The sequence below is a fragment of the Haematobia irritans genome, chromosome 5 (genome assembly GCF_050003625.1).
Source record: "Haematobia irritans isolate KBUSLIRL chromosome 5, ASM5000362v1, whole genome shotgun sequence".
Taxonomy (NCBI): Eukaryota; Metazoa; Arthropoda; class Insecta; order Diptera; family Muscidae; genus Haematobia; species Haematobia irritans.
The window spans coordinates 75,371,200-75,390,743 of NC_134401.1; the positions used below are offsets into that span (position 1 = coordinate 75,371,200).

A 19,544-nucleotide genomic window follows, 5' to 3' on the forward strand; every position below is an offset into this window, starting at 1 on the left:
GCTTCCTTCCATTCGTTTTGTTCTGTTATTGTTGGTTTTGTTCCTTAAGAATTGTTGTTGTTTTTTGATTTCAGCTTAAAACCATGCTTTGACTAAACTACAAGTGTAGCTTAACCAACAGAGGAAAAGAATGTTTGCCAAATTTATTTGGCAAATTTGAATTACCACATTCCTCATCAGCATCCTCTACTTGCGGCAAAACTATCAACCAATTATCAGAATAAATACAGGCAGTAATTGAATCAACTAACATATTAATTGAATCCGTTTCCATTGAAAATTAATTGAAAAAATTTCGGTGATAATTTTTTTTGTGTAATTCTAAAAATATAATTGCCTTCATCTAAAATGTTGGTATATTGACAAAAAGAACTTTATTTCAATTAATAGAAATGGTCACGATTGGCATTCGTCAAAAATATTCTGCCCCTAATTAAAAGAACATGGGCCCTACCTAATATTTTATGATCTACAAGAAAATAGTTTTATCCCAATTACAAGAATATTATCACAATTCAAAATGATATGATCTTTATGAAAAAACTTTTTTCGTCGGGGAAAACGAACGGCATTTGGGAAAAGAAAACACAAAAGTAACTTATAAAATTTATTTACCCTTGTTTATTTATATGTATAATGTCCTGAAAGCAAACATCACCTATTTGTATACCCTATAGTTTGGTTCAATTTCAATAATCAGTAATCATTTCAATTTCAACTACACTTCCCTTTTATTATGTTCATATAAAACCACTTGCAAGCCACTTATGAATAACTAAACACAAAACACAGTAATTCCGTACACACAAAAAATATCTTTAGTCTTCAATCAAGAAATTAATAGATCCAATTAATTTTTAATTGAAATGTCTTCAATCACAGGAATGATAGTATCAATCACCAAAGTAAATTAAAAAATTAATTGATGCAATTAAAAAAATAATTGATACAACTAATTTCGTCAATTTCATTTGACGAAATTGACGACAACTTTTCTTACAAAAATTCTGATTAGACTATCAAAAGCTTAAGAAACTCAACTACGAGTATATTTCCATGGAATTTTATTGTTATGATGGTGGTATTGACCGTTTTTTAATCAATATTGTTATTCTTTTTAAAAGTCTAGGGGCGAGTGCAGAATTTCTGAACTTGATAAAGATGTCATTAAAAACGTTAGTATTAAATTCACAAAAACAGTTATAATTGAAATAAGAAATAGCAAATATTAATATTTCCAAATTTAATTCATTTATTTTCTCCTCTGAAAAAACATATTACTGATAAAAATTAATTGAATGAGTGTAAAATAAGCCTTAACAATTATAAAGATGTACACTTGGATAGGCGTTCATAATGCTTCAAATAAAATCAATACCCAAACGTTGTTTTTTAGTAGTAGCACATTGAGTTTCACCTTGCTGGAGTATTTTTTTGTAGTGGGAACTGGTATGTTAGAATTTACAATATATTTTTGGTGCTTTTTCCCCTTCGGTATCATTGTCTTTATGACCACGACTAGCAAACTCAGCGAATTTCGTCCGGTTTTGCTAGCATCGTTTTACGTAACATTTCGTTTGGTGATTAAAAGATGAAGAAAAAATTTTTATTTTGTTTTATATTTGAAAAATATAAATTTTATTTCATTTCACAACAGTAATGAATTTATTTCGATTACAGAAATTAAGTGTTATTTAAACGGAATATAACTCAAAATCATTGTTATTCGTGGAATACATACATATTCACTGCGTATTTTCCGTTAATAATGGTTGCCTCAATCAAATTCGGCATAAGTCTTTTTACCGAAAGTTGAGTACCGTTGCAAAGTCGCGGTGGATTCAAATAACGCAATATCATAATAACTGTACGGAATCAGCGGATTTGTATGTTAGCAAATCGCCAGCAATTTTTGATTGAATGATTAAATTCAGTGCGTATACATCATTATTCTTTGCGGCAAGAATTGCTCGTTGGCTTAAACAAGCATAATTCTGATAATTCTCACTAATGTTTGGGAAAACATTTCTATAAGAGCTAATTGCGAGTCTACAAATCGGCAAAAGTCATTGGTAATTAACCCAGATGTAGCATCATCTGGGACTTTCCCATTTCCAACAGCTAACAATTGTTTGGAAAATTGTGCATCACTTTAATCATTCTGAAGTTTAACTCGAAGATCCTTCAGTGTGAAGTTAATTGCTTCAAGTGATTTCTTATGCATCAACAATTTTCCTATTACACTGGATCGAGAAATATTGCATGTTGGAGTATTGTGTTTAAATTGAGTGGCAACTTAAGCGCAGAATGTGCAGTACGACCGCCATCTAGAATAGTCACCGCAATTCCAGGTGATGCTAACGCAAAAGCTATGTCACATCTTGATCGAATAGTGGCCAAAATCAATGAAATGACAAATGTTTTCCCTGTTCCTCCAGGTGCGTCCAGGAAGAATAGACCACCAGTATTATTGTCCACCGCTTGCATTAATGTTTCGTATACTTGTTTTTGCTGTTTATTCAGCAACGGCACATTATTTCGAACGAATTCCTGCAATGTATCAACATTGTATTGCATCTCTCGATTTAATTCTTGGCGCAATCATTCCTACATCAATCAGTAGCAATAGTCAAGCATTGATCCTCAATCAGAATCAATTCTTCATTGTAGATTTCCTCGGTTATTTGGATGTCAGGATTATTCGTTTGAATGCGCAAGCGATGCAAAATATCTTCACATATGTTATCTTTGTATTTGTTCCATAACTGAATTGGTTTTGAAGGAAAACATGTGAGTGAAGATAATTGCGAACAGCGTTCGTATTTGGTACGCAAACAACTGAATCCACAAGTGTTAAATCCCAATGATAATCGTTCTCCAGCAAACCCAATAGTTGGCATGCTTCTCAATATGTTTGGCCTTGGTGGTCATTCACAGTTTTCAAATGCGCGAAAGATTTTGGTCCACGCATATTTACCAACAGCAGTCGCAAATAAAAACATTCATCATTTCTAGGATGAACAGTATACATGCGATGTAGGGCATCAGTGTAAAACACCTGTGGTCAATCTGGAACTGGGGTTCCTTGTTTGCGTCGTTGGAATTTCTTTGTTGATTGATTCCAACGTACATCAGCGTCGCTGCGAATGGATCTGCTTCACACATTGCAAAGAAGCTAGTCAATGTTGTCGATGGTGGTCTCTTAGCTCGTTGAGCCACATTACCTCAGTTAAGTAAACTCTTTAGTCATTTTCCAAATGCACTGCTAAATGTACAACTGTGGGGTATCTTTCATGAATTTGAAATGAGAATAATCGCCACAGTGCTTCATTAGTCGACCATTATCTTCTTTTGAACGGCGATGATAAAATGGATATCCATCGTTCCCGGTGACTGTTTCAGCAACGAACGGTGGCGGATATCGATTCGTGCACTTCCCAACAACACTGAGCAGAAAACATTGAGTAGCTGCCAAACAATGTATCACGCACCGGCGCCATCAACTTAAAATATTGGCTTGTAGTTAGGCTTGCCAGATGGCCGGGATTCGCCTGGTTTGTCCCGGAATTTCGTCTCCAGGAAGTGTCCCGAATCTTTCACAAAAATCCCGGAATTTCAATTGCTCAAGGCATTTTTTTAATTTTTTTTTTATTTCTTAGAAAAGTAAACTATTTCAAATTAAATCGATTTCACAAATATTTTTGGTTTTAGTTCGATTTTATCCCTATCACTGCCATAGACTCTTTAGTGACACTATAACAATTCCCAACTCTGATGCGAAATATCCATGGTGAAATCTAAAGTCCCAGTACCGAAAGGCACTACCAAAGAAGCAGCGATTGTCATCTCAGACATTAAGTTTTGCCAAAACCGAAAATTTTCCCAGTTCCTGAGGCTCCAATAAATTGAGGAATTTCAATGGCGTTTATGCAATTTTACCAAGTCATAATATATGGGCAACTATTTTCGAAAAATGTGACTGCTTTTTACTTGTCCCGACAAATCCGAGAATGTACGTCGCAATGTCCCGGATTTCGGCAACCATCATCTATGTTAGCAACCCTACTTGTAGTAAATGCTATGCATCAAGATTTTCCCGCTTTTCCGTTGAAACTTTTCTTGAATTTCTTTGCTATAAACATCACGGAGCCCGAGATAGTGGAAATCGTTTTGTGCGTTCTGGAGTTATAGCGTAAGCCGTCAAATTGACTGGCTTTGGTATAAATAGGTATTGAAATTTCTTGGTAAATCTAGTGTTAAAAATGTTTAGAGAGCACACCGCAAAAAGCTCATTTCATTTTTGGTTGAATGGATACAACAACAAGCTAAATTTCAATATTTGGAGCAGAGATAGTCCTCATGCACTACACAGTGGTTCCAAATCGCTGTTGTTTTTAAATAATTTTGCAACTTTTGAACGGATAAAGATCAACATAGTTGTTTCTTTGTGTGAACGCTGAGGTGTTTTCCTCTAAGTTGGAAAGTTTGTGGAGGTCCACGGGCTGATTTATAGGCGTAGCAAGTTGGTCACCTCGGTGTATGAAATTTTGTTTTAGCTCTCAAATCCGCAATTATTAACCGATTTCGATGATTTGCTGGATAGAACTTTGGAAACCGTAGGTTAGGTTAGGTTAGGTTACGTGGCAGCCCGATGTATCAGGCTCACTTAGACTATTCAGTCCATTGTGATACCACAGTGGTGAACTTCTCTCTTATCACTGAGTGCTGCCCGATTCCATGTTAAGCTCAATGACAAGGGACCTCCTTTTTATAGCCGAGTCCGAACGGCGTTCCACATTGCAGTGAAACCACTTAGAGAAGCTTTGAAACCTCAGAAATGTCACCAGCATTACTGAGGTGGGATAATCCACCGCTGAAAAACTTTTTGGTGTTTGGTCGTAGCAGGAATCGAACCCACGACCTTGTGTATGCAAGGCGGGCATGCTAACCATTGCACCACGGTGGCTCCCGTACAACCCGCGAATATCGAATGCGAATATCTCTTATAGTTCGTGAGATATGGTACTAAGCTTGCCAGATCCAATTTGCCAAAAAGCTTGACACTGACCCCAAAGAAGCTTGATTTTGAAAAAAAAAATTGAAATTTGTTGCAATCCTGAATAAAATTTATTCTTACTAATAGTTCAGCTTTTATTAGATCAAAGGTCATTCCATTCCTACCTCTGCACTATGGCTGAAATCGTGATTTTAGCGGAAAAGAGTCAAATTTTCAACTTTAGATTTTTAATATTTTCTAGATATGGTTTATTAACGAACATATTGATTGTAAAAAATCGAAATAAATTGTTACTGTTGGCAACCCTGTTTATGCACAAACAGCCGTTAATATTGACACAACTTTTAATAGGTGGTAATAAGAGTAAAGCAGCGCAATTTTCTTAAAATAAAAAACTGTATTTTAGATAAATATTTTTATAACAAAAAATATGTAAGTATAAGTTCTAATACTCAAGGAGAGTAGTTTAACTATATAAAAATACAATTCGAAAAATGTTTGTATTTCGTAGTTATTTTGATGGTTTTTGTGTGTACTTCGTAAACTTTTGAAGAGTTTTATCGTTTTTCGTGGAGTAAAACTAAAAATGTTTTGAAGTGTCATGGGAAATTTTTACATGTGATTGATTGTGGAAATCTCTAGTTTTATGCCATGGCAAAACTGTCTACATTTGACTGCTAATGAATCAATGAGATATTTTTTTCAGAAACACTCAGGTTTAAAAATTTTGAAATCTTTGAGTTTTTGGTTGGCAAATAAGAGAAATGAAGTCTGACGGTTTGAGATATGAATAAGTCGTTTGCATGCGTAGATTTGGCAGAAAAAAAACTCAAAATTAAAAGAAAAAGTTTTGGGTCTTCATTTCGAAAAACCGAAATAAAATGCCAGTGGGAACGGTGATGAAAACCATTTCTCGCACGAAAGAGAGAAGAGCATTTTCCGGAAACCGTAGGTTAGGTTAGGCTAGATTAGGTGGCAGTCCGATGTATCAGGCTCACTTAGACTATTCAGTCCATTGTGATACCACATTGGTGAACTTCTCTCTTATCACTGAGTGCTGCCCGATTCCATGTTGAGCTCAATGAAAAGTGACCTCCTTTTTATAGCCGAGTCCAAACGGCGTTCCACATTGCAGTGAAACCACTTTCAGAAGCTTTGAAACCCTCAGAAATGTCACCAGCATTACTGAGGTGGGATAATTCACCGCTGAAAAACTTTTTGGTGTTCGGCCGAAGCAGGAATCGAACCCACGACCTTGTGTATGCAACCATTGCACCACGGTGGCTCCCTACAGCCAACCTTAATTGCTTTCTCCTCGGAATTTGAAAATGGTACTCAACAGTCTCGTCGTCATTGCAATAGTGAAATATTTTTCACAAAATATGAATGGTCCCCAATGTCTGCCACAATATACAAAATATTAGTATATTTATCTCAAAGAAACTAGGTTTCAGTAGTTACTATAGATTTCCTTACAGAAAATTAATCTGAGGCCCGAAACAAGTGTTGAAAAAGGATCGAGCAGGTACCTTACGAGCAGGTACCGCTCGTAAGGATTCACAATATACTTCACATGCATCTCTGAGCATGGATAGCTCTGGCTCATATATTTCTTGTTTACAAGAACCTACACATACCATAATTAAAAAAAAAAAAAAAAAACAAAACAAAGAACATCAATTTATTCTGAAAGTCACTAAACGTTGTAAAAGGCTTGGATTACAAAAAAGCAACTAAAATTGCAAAAAAAAAATTGTTAGGAAGTTATCGTATGAACTTAGTGTTAACTAGAAACTTGTTAATAAATATATAGGCCACATTCCTTACCTTGATTGTTTGGTAAAATTTTCAATAGTTCATGAGCATGAAGATGAAATTTTTCCGACTTATTCAGCATATTTGTTTGCCTAGTCAAGAGCTACAACTTTGCTAAATGATGCAAAAACAAATAACACACTTTTTCGAGGTATTTGTAGCAATTACTCTAAAAAGGCGCGTGGCCCGCCCATTTTTTTATAAAATCTATTTCTTTTTAACTACAAATCTACTCACCAAATTTTGAGAAGCTAACTTGGTGGGAAGTATTTTTTGCCGCTAAAATCGTGATTTCGCCCACGGTGCTTTGGTATATAAATTACACTAAGTTACACTAAACACCAAATGACCGATTTACACTCTTACGACCATGGAGGCCAAATTTTACTCATTTTTTTAAATTGAAATGTCTTCAATTACGTAAATGAAAATTCTACATTTACAATCAAATCACAGTTGTATCATTCAATTTACTTTATTTACGATCGTTATTCGATTCCTTCTACCAAGAAAGTGACCATCGGTGATAGGTTCGTATTTATTTTTTAAAACTCCACACCCATTTCTTGACTTAAATTATTGTGTGTTTTAGAGGGGCTATAGACAGTTCGAATACCATCTATAAATATTAATATCCTATCCATGCTGTAGGTTAAAGTGGCAGCCCGATTAGGTTTCAGGCTCACTTAGACTATTCAGTCCATTGTGATACCACATTTAACTAAAAGTACCTATTACATATGGGCACTTCTAGTTTTAACCACTGAACCTTCTCTCTTATTTTCTTTTGTTAATCAACCAGATTTTTCCAAAACATTAACAGACGGCTTAAGTTAACGTTTTCCAGGTCCGCCAGTAATCTAAAGCTATATGCCCTTAAAATTCGCTTACGCCTTACACAAAATGTAGGACACTCACACAAGAGGTGTTTAATTGATTCCTTTTCCTCCGCACAGCTCATACAGTAGTCATTATACTTCGCACCAATAGTTTTTGCAAAATTGCCTATCAGGCAGCGACCCGTTATAGCAGATATCAGGAGTGATATCTTCTCGAGAACACTAGCATATCTAGTGTGCGGTTTAAGTTTAAATGGGGCCATATTTGCTTGGTGTCGTTACAACCCTTGCAATTCTCTCATCGAACATTGGCCATCATAACAGCCTTCTCACGCAGTAAGCGCTTGCAGGTAGCCAGATGCATACCAACAGATCCTAGTTCCCCTGGAATATGTAAGGCAGTTCCTAGCCTTGCTAACTCATCAGCTTCGCAGTTCCCCGGTATGTTCCTATGGCCAGGCACCCATATTAGGTGAATATTGTACTGCTCAGCCATCTCGTTGAGAGATTTGCGGCAGTTTTTGAGTTAAGAAACACAGGGTCCAAGGTTTTTATTGCAGGTTGACTGTCTGAGTATATATTAATACCAATATTTATTGAAACATTACTTCTCAGCCAATTCACCGCCTCTCTTATTGCTAATATTTCAGCCTGAAAAACACTACAGTGATTCGAATTTCCAGATCTTTAGAATATACTCCGAAGCCCACTTGTCCATCCAAATTGGAGCCATCAGTGAAGAAATCTATATATCGTTTATTCGCCGGGGTCTGTGTACACCACGTCTCACTGTTGGAAATTAGAGTTTCAAACTTTTTGTCGAAAAGAGGTTTCTCCAGAGTGTAATCCACTACGTTAGGCACATCTGGCATTATTTTGAGGACCGAACTGTGACCGTACTTTTTTTCCGACCACAGCGGTAGCTCGCGCAACCGCACATCCGTTGTTGCAGCTGACCGTTTGGCCAAAATGTCTAAAGGCAATAGATGCAGCTTGACATTAACCCTTTCACTACCGAAATAAACCTAATGTTAAAAACTTTAATTTTTCTTCTGTTTTTACTTGTACTAACAGCATGTTGAACAAAAATTGTCATTTTGAAAACCTACCTCAATTACTTCAAGAGCTATATGAGCTTGTTCTGAAAACTTGATTCTTTAATTGTGACCAAATGGCCTTACGAAAATAAGCGCTATTTGGCCTATAATCTTCCTCAAAGTGTGAGAAAAAATACAAAAAAGAAAACGAAAAAGTATCAGCTTTAGTTTTTGTACACGCTCACAAAAAATCGCTTCTGTAACATATACTCCCAAACATATTATGCTTCAAGCATATACATTTTTGGGTATTGCCCAAACATTTATATGTTTGATCTCTTCCAATATATAATATGTTTGAAAGCATATTGGTCTAAACAATATATGTTTGGGTAGTCTAAGTTCCAAACATTTTGTATTTTTGCATCCAAATTCAATAATGTTGTCTTCCAAAAAACAATATGTTATTATGTGAACATATAATATGTTTGGAAGCATTTTGCACCCAAAAATATTATATGCTTAAAAAAAATTCTCCCAAACAATATTGTGCTCAAAATTTTATTTATTTATTTATATATTTACAATCATAATGAATTATGAAAATAAACAGGTAATATAGGTGCTAACAACATAGGTTTTCGACCAGAATGCTCAAAATTTTGTTTCTGCCCAATTGTATATTCCCCGACATCTTTCTCACTTCCACGAGATTTTTTAGTTCTTAGCACCTTTTTCTGTAATACAAACATTGTAGAAGAAATTATTCAATTTTATGATTTTTTTATTTTAATTTTACCTTTTGCCGGACGGGGATTCGAACAGCGGACCACACAGTTTGTAAGGATCAAAGAAGTAGCTGATCAATTGCCCAAGGAAAAATAAAATGTTAATTTTGTAATAACAAGCAACAACCACCAACTTAATTCAATATCGCTCCCTGTTAAATAGCGCTCCAAGCTACTAAACACATATATGTTTATAGGCTATTTCTAAATTAATATATGTTTGCATCCAAGCATATTATATTTACAAACATTTTATGTCCCAAACATAATATGTTCTAACATATTAACATATATGTCCCAAACATGTTATGCTAGTTTATGAACATTATATGCTTGCACTCAAAAATATTGTGTTTAAAAATTTGTGTTCCAAACATATAATGTTTATAGCCAAACATATGAAAAACAGTCTTTTTCATCCGTGTATGAATGTCAATTTACTAGTGAAAGGGTTAAGGGAATTTGTTCCTGTCTTACTGAAAGCACGTGAGATACACAAGCACGCCATACGCTGAACTTTATCTAAACCTCTCGGTTGCTGAAGTGCCGGCCACCAGACTACAACACCATATAGCATTGTAGGTCTAACCACTGCCGTGTATAGCCAATGTACAATTTTCGGTTTTAGTCCCCACTTTTTTCCTTGCCTTTTTAAGCCTAAAGTTCAGCTTCCTGTCCAATATAACGCCAAGGTATTTTGACACTCACCAAAGGGAATTTCTTTAGGATAAACAAAGCATTTATGCATTCCTTGAATCTCTTTCGAGAGGGATTACCTCCTATTGATGTCGTTACCTTAAAAAAAGTTCGACTTGCCAAAGTGTCGCCACCTGTCGACCCGTCTAAGGTCGACTAATTGGGCCTGACTCTTGGTCACTGCCCAAATTTATAACTTTAGTCGATACCCCTCCACTGGGCCCTGAAGTTAGCAACCTAGTGGATGACTGAATTTCGCTGCATGGTGGCTTAAGTTTCCACCACACGTGAAATTCGTTCAGTTCGACGGTTGAATAATAATAATGCTAGAGGGTATACTTTTAAGGGTGATCATTTTTTATAATGTTATCAATATATTGTATATAAGTATATGTACATTTCAATCATCTAATATAATCTAATCTAATAAAGGGTGGTTAAAATTTCAAGGGCCGTTGTTGATTTTGAATAAAACACAAACTATTTAGGAAATTATTGTAATTTTATTATGATATATTGGTATTACTCAAACAAAATATCGGTCAAATGGGCGCCGCGACCTCGGTGGCACACCTTCATCCGATGGTCCTAATTTTCGGTGACGCTGAGGCATAATGGAGGTTCTATGCCGTTAATGTGCCGAATTATCTCATCCTTTAGCTCTTGAATTGTTGCTGGCTTATCGACGTACACCTTTTCTTTCAAATAACCCCAAAGAAAAAAGTCCAACGGTGTTAAGTCACATGATCTTGGCGGCCAATTGACATCGCCATTATGTGAGATAACACGGCCATTGAATTTGTTGCGCAAAAGAGCCAATGTTTCGTTAGCTGTGTGGCAAGTGGCATCGTCCTGCTGAAACCACATATCGTCCACATCCATATCTTCCAATACGGGCCATAAAAAGTTCGTTATCATCTCACGATAGCGAACACCATTCACAGTAACAGCCTGACCGGCCTCATTTTGGAAAAAATACGGCCCGATGATGCCGCCAGCCCATAAACCGCACCAAACAGTCACTCTTTGTGGGTGCATTGGTTTTTCGACAATCACTCTTGGATTCTCATTCGCCCAAATGCCGCAATTCTGTTTATTGACGAATCCACTGAGGTGAAACTGTGTCTCATCACTGAAGATGATTTTCTTCGAAAATTGATCATCCACTGTTGCCATTTCTTGGAACCATTTAACACGTTGTTGGATTGTGTATCTCTCCAAGGTTCAAATTGAGTAAGTCTGAAATAGAGAAATGTCAAATAAAATTCGGAAAAAACTTGGCGTTTAGGTGTTGTTCACATTCAACATCGGCCCTTACAATTTAACCACCCTTTATAAATAAAATCCAATATTTGCGGGACTTTGTTATTCAATTCGGTAATGGTACTTTAAAATTGCGTGATACAACCAAATGAAGAAGGTAGCCACGACCAATTTCATCGTCTGCCATAATTCGATTGAGTCGACCGAATTTGTTGGGTGACACAACTGCCGGCAGATAGTTGCTACAACTGCCAAAAGGAGGTTGGCAATGAATTCGGTTATCACAACCAATCTGTATTCGGTTTTGTGTTTGGACTAATATGGCCCCAGAGGTCAGAGTTTCACGTTAATTTGCTTCAAATTTTGTACAAAAAGTACACTTGATGGTATCATCGACAAATATGGTTGAAATCCTATTTTCAATGGGTTTTCACTCGAATTTACTTTAACCCTTTCGACTCCGATTTTTTTTGGCATCGCTAAATTTTTTTATTTTACTTCTAATCATGTTGAAGTCATTTAAGAAGCGTCTAGCCAAAATTTCGGATCGCCACGCAAGGCGGTAGAGAATGTTGCCTGTGGGCATTTGTGACTACAAAATAGTTTGTTTTGTAATGATAGACATATTACGTTTTATTTGATTTTTTGTTATTATACAGTAAATATATACTTAGATGCACGCGTGAGTGGAAGAAATATTTGTACTCACACACGCCATGTAGGTAGGAATTCACGCTAACCCAACGACAATTTAGTGGCCCAATAAAATTCTCGTAAATCACGAAATTTCTCGTGACTCTCGCTATTGAAATCTTAAGCGTTATTAAATAAGTAAAGGTGATTGAAGTCGGTGAGCTTGAATTTAATCGTGAACGTGAATTTGTTCGTGATTGTGACTTTTTGTGTCTCTGTTTTACGGTGAGTATGCATTTTATCGTGAACATGAATTTTATCGCGAACGCGAATTTTATCTTGAGCGTGAGTTGGGTCGTCAAAGTGAATTTTTATCGGGAGCGTGATTTCGGAGAAATCACGAACACAATTTGATTTGTACTCACACACCACACATTTTTGTTTAGTCCCGTGCACGCAAACTCACGAGATTTCGTTTAAATTTCATTCACGGCTTCGCGTGAATCACGCGTGACTCACGAAAATATTTTTTTGTTTAACCCATGTCAATTTAACTGGCGGTGTGAAAAACCAAATGCGCCGATATTCGTACTAATCCACTAGTATGTTGCCAAGAAGGTCGATATCTATGGCTTCCTCCCTTTTTACGATTCCTTCCAAATTCCTCCCTGCACTGCAGATATGTTTTCCACATCATCAACGCATTTCTCGTCACGGAGACATCCCAATCGAAGTTAAAATGTTTTCAATTTTTTTATTTTTTGCCCACAGGCAACTTTTCAATTTTAAAAATTTCTCATCTGTTGTTTTTTTTGCTTCCAGAAATATTTTATTTGACATGTACTACAATAGATTTAAAAACTTTCAACATTTTAGTTGAAATTTTTGAAAAAAGTCACATGTATAAAAACCTCTTTTTAAATTCGCAAATATTTTTTTCAGACACGTGCGTATTAATGAAAAAATTTTTGCTAATTGACAACCAAATTAGCTGATTTTTCATTCAACTTGAAGAAAACACTTGTAGCTTTCGATACTGTTACAGTTTTATGAACAAAAACAAAAACAACGCTGACAATGAGTCTCAAAACACAAAAAGTTGTCCACAGGCAACTTTAGGGTCGAAAGGGTTAAGTGTGTTGAATTTGATCCAATTCAGTTCAGATTTAGATAAAGCCCCCATGCATTTGTTCTTCCGGTTCAGGAAATATGGCCAAAATTCCAATTTCCTTATATTGTAGTTAAATCCTTCACACTGTCATACTTTCCACACAATGGTTGAGGTTTAGATAAGGCTTCGACTTCTGCAAATGTAGCTCGAATATCGCAACCCACAAGTTGTAAAAATGTCCAATACGCGTAATATATATTCATCGCCCGATAAATCATAAATGCACTTTTAGCAAATTGCATAAAAATAGCTTTCATTCCCATATATATACGTAAAGGGTATACTTTGGTACAGGGTATAATAAGTTTGTGCATTTGTATGTAACGCCCAGAAAAAAAAACAGTCATAGAGTCATCTTTTAGTATACCGATCGTCTTAGAATTAAATTCCGAGTCGATTTAGCGATGTCCGTCCGTCTGTTCATGTATTTTTGTGTGCAGAGTACAGCTCGCAGTTTAAGTCCGATCATCCCAAAATTTGGCATAGGTTATTATTTTGGCTCAAAGACAATCGCTATTGATTTTGAAAAAAATCGGTTCAGATGTAGATATAGCTGATATATATAGTTATCACCGATCTGGTGATAATTGGCGTGTTTATCAACCAATCTTCTTCACATTTCGTATATTTAAATATTTGGTAAATCTCGTAAATCTTTCGAAATATCAGTCAAATCGGTTCAGATTTAGATATAGCTCCCATATATATTTCGTCCGATCTATATGATATAATATGATCACAGAGGCCATAGTTTTACTTCGACTTACGTGAAATTTTGCACAGGGAGTAGAATACCATTCTTACTATGTATGCCAAAATCTGAACATTGAAATCGGTTCAGATTTTGATATAGCTCCCATATATAAATTTCGCCCGATTTACATTCATACGTGAAATTTTGCACAGGGAGTAAAATTAACATTATAAATACGCATACCGAATTTGATTGAAATCAGTTCAGATTTAGATATAGCTCCCGTATATATCTTTCGTCCGATTTACATTCCTATGGCCTTAGACGCAAAAGTGTTAGTCGGAGTTATCTGATATTTTGCACAGAGAGTAAAATTAACATTATAAATACGGATTCCGAATTTGATTGAAATCGGTTCAGATTTAGATATAGCTCCCGTATATATCTTTCGTCCGATTTACACTCATATAACCGTAGGTAAAAATTTCACTCTGATTTACTTGAAATTTTGCACAGAGAGAGAAATTAACATTCTTGCTATGCATGCCAAATTTGGTCAAACTCGGTTAAGATTTAGATATAACTCCCATATATATCTTTCGCCCGATTTAGATTCATATGACCGGATGCCAAATTTTGAAATTTTAACAATGTGTACCAAATTTAGTCAGAATAGGCTCAGATTTAGACAAAGACCCGGATATATGTTCTTCTGATTCGGGAAAGTAGGGCCAAAATACCCACATTTACCATGTAAAATCGCTACTGCTAAGTCGAAACTCTAATTCGTATGTATTAGCCGATAAATCATTAATGCAAATTTGCGAAATTTTATGCAATGGCTTTATATTTAAATATTTCCAATATTATTTACTAACATTGTGCTCCGTTCCGGTCATTAACAGATTTAAATTTTGAGTCTAGAGATTTTGTAGAAGTCTAAAAAATTTTGATCAAATCGGTTCATATTTAAATATTTGTATATGGGAATATAAATCTTTATATAACCAAAAAAAATTTTAAGAGTTAAGACGGTACCACAAATTTTGGTATACATAGTGGTGAAGGGTATAATATAGTCGGCTGCGCCCGACTTTAGACTTTACTTACTTGTTTTTATTAAAATTGTGTTTCTTTCCAAGGGTTAGATTTAAATTTAAATTGAAAACAAAAATTGTTCAAATTTAAATACATGTATATTCCAGACCTTTATATACACACAAAAAAAATTTTTTGATTTCAATCACGAAAATCGCGGATTCAATAATTTTTTTAATTGAAATGTCTTCAATCACGAAAATGATAGTATCAATCACCCATTTTGATTGAAAACCAACACGATTTTTAATTAAAAATTTAATTGACTTTTGTCACGGAATCAATTAATTGTGTGATTGAATCAATTAAAAACGTGATTGATTTTTAACATAAAATTCAATCATAGTTTTAATTGAATCAATTAAAATTTTAATTAATTTCGCGACAAAAATCAATCAACTATTTGATTCATTCAATTAAATAATTAATTGAAATTGGCTATAAATTTCGATCAAAAAATTTATATATTGCGACCTCAAAATCGTATTTAGTTTTTTTTCTTTTGAAATAAAAGAAAATATGTGTTTCTTATAAAACATATTTAATATTTTATTATTTTTTGAATTATGCAATAGACAGATAATTTTGGTTCTTGTCATTTGTATTTTGTTCTAACATAACTTACAAATACAACTACTATCAATAACAACTATAGGGTGAAAAAAATAAATTATATAAATCATTATCTTCCTTATAATAATAACCGTGTTAGCATGTTCCTTCTAGATTTCCAATAAATCAGCAGCCTGTAAGCTAAATTAGTTTTTCTGAAAGTAAACAGAATAATTCGAATTTCATTTTGTTCAATTAAAAGTTAATTTTGTTAAACATTACCTGCATAGAATATCAAGTTCAATTCATAGTTCCAGGTTGCAGATTTATAATCTTCTTTTGCAGTTGTAGTCTTTTAGCATAAAAATGTGTATTAAGGAGCTCGGTAATTTAATTTTAGTAACAATTCCTTTCCAAAATTTCCACACATTAAAAACGTCTATTAAAATTTGAACCAATCAAAGACAAAAATAATGGGAAAGCAATGTAATATTTGGTATTATATTGATGATACTTTGCAAATTCTGGAAATAGAAAAAAAATATAAATGGAAAATACATGTATTTATTATTTTCGGATATTTTTCATATTTTTAAATCCAAAAGAAAGAACTTTTTTACCATTACATAATTCAGCTCATTAGTTTATATACCAGATATACTGCTCTCTACTTGGGTTCAAACTGAAAAAGGCAGGTAAAACAAAAATGCAATTTAATGCCAACGCTACTTCGCAACTTCATGGTGAATCTTCCACCAAACCCATACCGCTCTTGGTTTTAAGAAAACTAGGAGTGAAAAAAATTTATAATTTTAAAAGATCAATACGGTACCCACTTTTTTATTGCAAACATATTATTATATATTTGATAAAATGATGGAGTTGATGGGATTGATTGGTCAATTTCATGAAATAAAATTGGTCACTAAAAGAAATGAATAAAAAATATATTATTTTAGTCCGTTTAATGTAAACAGGCTTCAATGGAAAACGGTATTCACATTTCACAATTTCTTACCTTCAATAAACGTAGATTGTTTTCCATTTTTACAATGCCACAAAACACAAACACAGGTAATTTCAAATGCGTTCTGTCATATATTTTTTTCAAACCTTTACCACGTGGCCGTTTGTTGTTGCACACTTTATTTATTTCAACCCTTTGCTATGATTTGTTGTTGCGTTCAAAATATTTATGCACACATTTTGAATGCAGTTTTTTGTGTGTACACACAAAAAAATTTTTTGATTTTAATCACGAAAATCGCGGATTCAATCATTTTTTTAATTGAAATGTCTTCAATCACGAAAATTATAGTATCAATCACCCATTTTGATTGAAAACCAACACGATTTTCAATTAAAAATTTAATGACTTTTGTCACGGAATCAATTAATTGTGTGATTGAATCAATTAAAAACGTGATTGATTTTTAACATAGAATTCAATCACAGTTTTAATTGAATCAATTAAAATTTTAATTAATTTCGCGACAAAAATCAATCAACTATTTGATTCATTCAATTAAATAATTAATTGAAATTGGCTATAAATTTCAATCAAAAAATTTATATATTGCGCCCCCAAAATCGAATTTAGTTTTATTTGAAATAAAAAAATATGTGTTTCTTATAAAACATATTCAACATTTTATTCTTTTTATACCCTTCACCACTACTGTGGTACAGGGTATAATAAGTTTGTGCATTGGTATGTAACGCCAAGAAGGAAAAGTCTGTTTAGTAGTTTAGTATACCGATCGTCTTAGAATTAAATTCTGAGTCGATTTAGCGATGTCTGTCTGTCCGTCTGTCTGTCTATCTGTCCGTCTGTCTGTCTGTCTGTTCATGTATTTTTATGCGCAAGGTACAGGTCGCAGTTTAAGTCCGATCGTCCTCAAATTTGGCATAGGGTCGTTTTTTGAAACAAAGACAATCGCTATTGGTTTTGGCAGAAATCGGTTCAGATTTAGATATAGCTGCCATATATATTTATCCCCGATCTGGTCATAATTGGCGTGTTTATCAACCGATGTTCTTCAAATTCAGTACATCCGAATATTTTGTGAGTCTCGAAAAACTTGCAAAATATCAGCTAAATCGGTTCAGATTTAGATATAGCTCCCATATATATCTTTCTTCCGATTTAGACTCATATGAACACAGAGGCCAAAGTTTACTACCGATTTTGGTGAAATTTCGCATAAAGAGTAGAATTGACATTCTACCAATGTTTGGTAAATTTGATTGAAATCGGTTCAGATTTAGATATAGCTCCCATATATATCTTTCCCCCGATATGGACTAATACGGTCCCAGAAGCCAGAGTTTTATTCCGATTTAGTTGAAATTTTGCACAGTGAGTAGAATTAGCATTGTAGCTATGCGTGCCAAATTTGGTTGAAATCGGTTCAGATTTAGATATATCTCCCATATATAGCTTTCGCCCGATTTACACTCATATGACCACAGAGGCCAATTTTTAACTCCGATTTAGTTGAAATTTTGCACAGTGAGTAGAATTAGCATTGTAGCTATGCGTGCCAAATTTGGTTGGAATCGGTTCAGATTTAGATATAGCTCCCATATATATGTTTTTCTGATTTCGACAAAAATGGTGAAAATACCAACATTTTCCTTGTAAAATCGCCACTGCTTACTCGAAAAGTTGTAAAAATGGCTCTAATTTTCCTAAACTTCTAATACATATATATCGAGCGATAAATCATAAATAAAGTTTTGCGAAGTTTCCTTAAAATTGCTTCAGATTTAAATGTTTCCCATATTTAGACCCTTCACCACTACTGTGGTAAGTTTGTGCATTTGTATGTAACGCCAAGAAGGAGTAAGCATAGACCAACCTTTTAGTATACGGATCGGCTTAAAATTAAATTCTGAGTCGATTTAGCGATGTCCGTCTGTCTGTCTGTCCGTCTGTCTGTCCGTTGGTGTATTTTTGTGTGCAAAGTACAGCTCGCAGTTTTAGTCCGATTGTCCTAAAATTTGGTATAGAGTCCTGTTTCGGCTCAAAGACGATCCCTATTGATTTTGGAAAAAATCGGTTCAGATTTAGATATAGCTGCCATATATATTTTTCACCGATCTGATCATAATTGGCGTATATATCAACAGATCTTCCTCAAATTCCGTACATCTGAATATTTTACGAGTCTCGAAAAACGTGCAAAATATCAGCCAAATCGGTTCAGATTTAGATATAGCTCCCATATATAGCTTTCATCCGATTTACACTCATTTGCCCACAGAGGCCAAGTTTTTGCTCTGATTTAGTTGAAATTTTGCATAGGGAGTAGAATTAGCATTGTAACTATGCGTGCCAAAGTTGGTTGAAATCGGTTCAGATTTGGATATATCTCCCATATATAGCTTTCGCCCGATTTACACTCATATGACCACAGAGGCCAATGTTTAACTCCGATTTAGTTGACATTTTGCACAGGGAGTAGAATTAGCATTGTAGCTATGCGTGCCAAAATTTGGTTGAAATCGGTTTAGATTTAGATATATCTCCCATATATAGCTTTCGCCCGATTTACACTCATATGACCATAGAGGCCAATTTTTTGTTCCGATTTAGTTGAAATTTTGCACAGGGAGTATAATTAGCATTGTAGCTATGCGTGCCAAATTTGGTTTAAATCGGTTCAGATTTAGATATATCTCCCATATATAGCTTTCGCCCGATTTACACTCATATGACCACAGAGGCCAATTTTTTGCTCCGATTTAGTTGAAATTTTGCATAGGGAATAGAATTAGCATTGTAACTATGCGTGCCAAATTTTGTTGAAATCGGTTCAGATTTAGATATATCTCCCATATATAACTTTCGCCCGATTTACACTCATATGACCACAGAGGCCAATTTTTAACTCCGATTTAGTTGAAATTTTGCACAGAGAGTAGAATTAGCATTGTTG

At 34.6% G+C, this 19,544-nt stretch overlaps 1 protein-coding gene, 1 long non-coding RNA gene and 1 pseudogene across 2 annotated transcripts in view; 1 reads left to right on the plus strand and 2 right to left on the minus strand.

The window, feature by feature from the left end:
• The window catches only part of Dnaaf3 (Dynein axonemal assembly factor 3), a 62,716-nt gene that overhangs the window by 8,594 nt on the left and 34,578 nt on the right, over positions 1–19,544 (plus strand). The gene's annotated exons all lie outside the window — the stretch shown is intronic.
• LOC142237730 (uncharacterized) lies at positions 2,613–6,657 on the minus strand (annotated as a pseudogene).
• Positions 15,574–16,322, minus strand: LOC142241115 (uncharacterized). Its single transcript, XR_012723490.1, has 3 exons — positions 16,224–16,322; positions 15,886–16,127; positions 15,574–15,818 (listed from the first exon to the last, which is right to left on the minus strand). It is a non-coding gene; the product is annotated as an uncharacterized LOC142241115 (long non-coding RNA).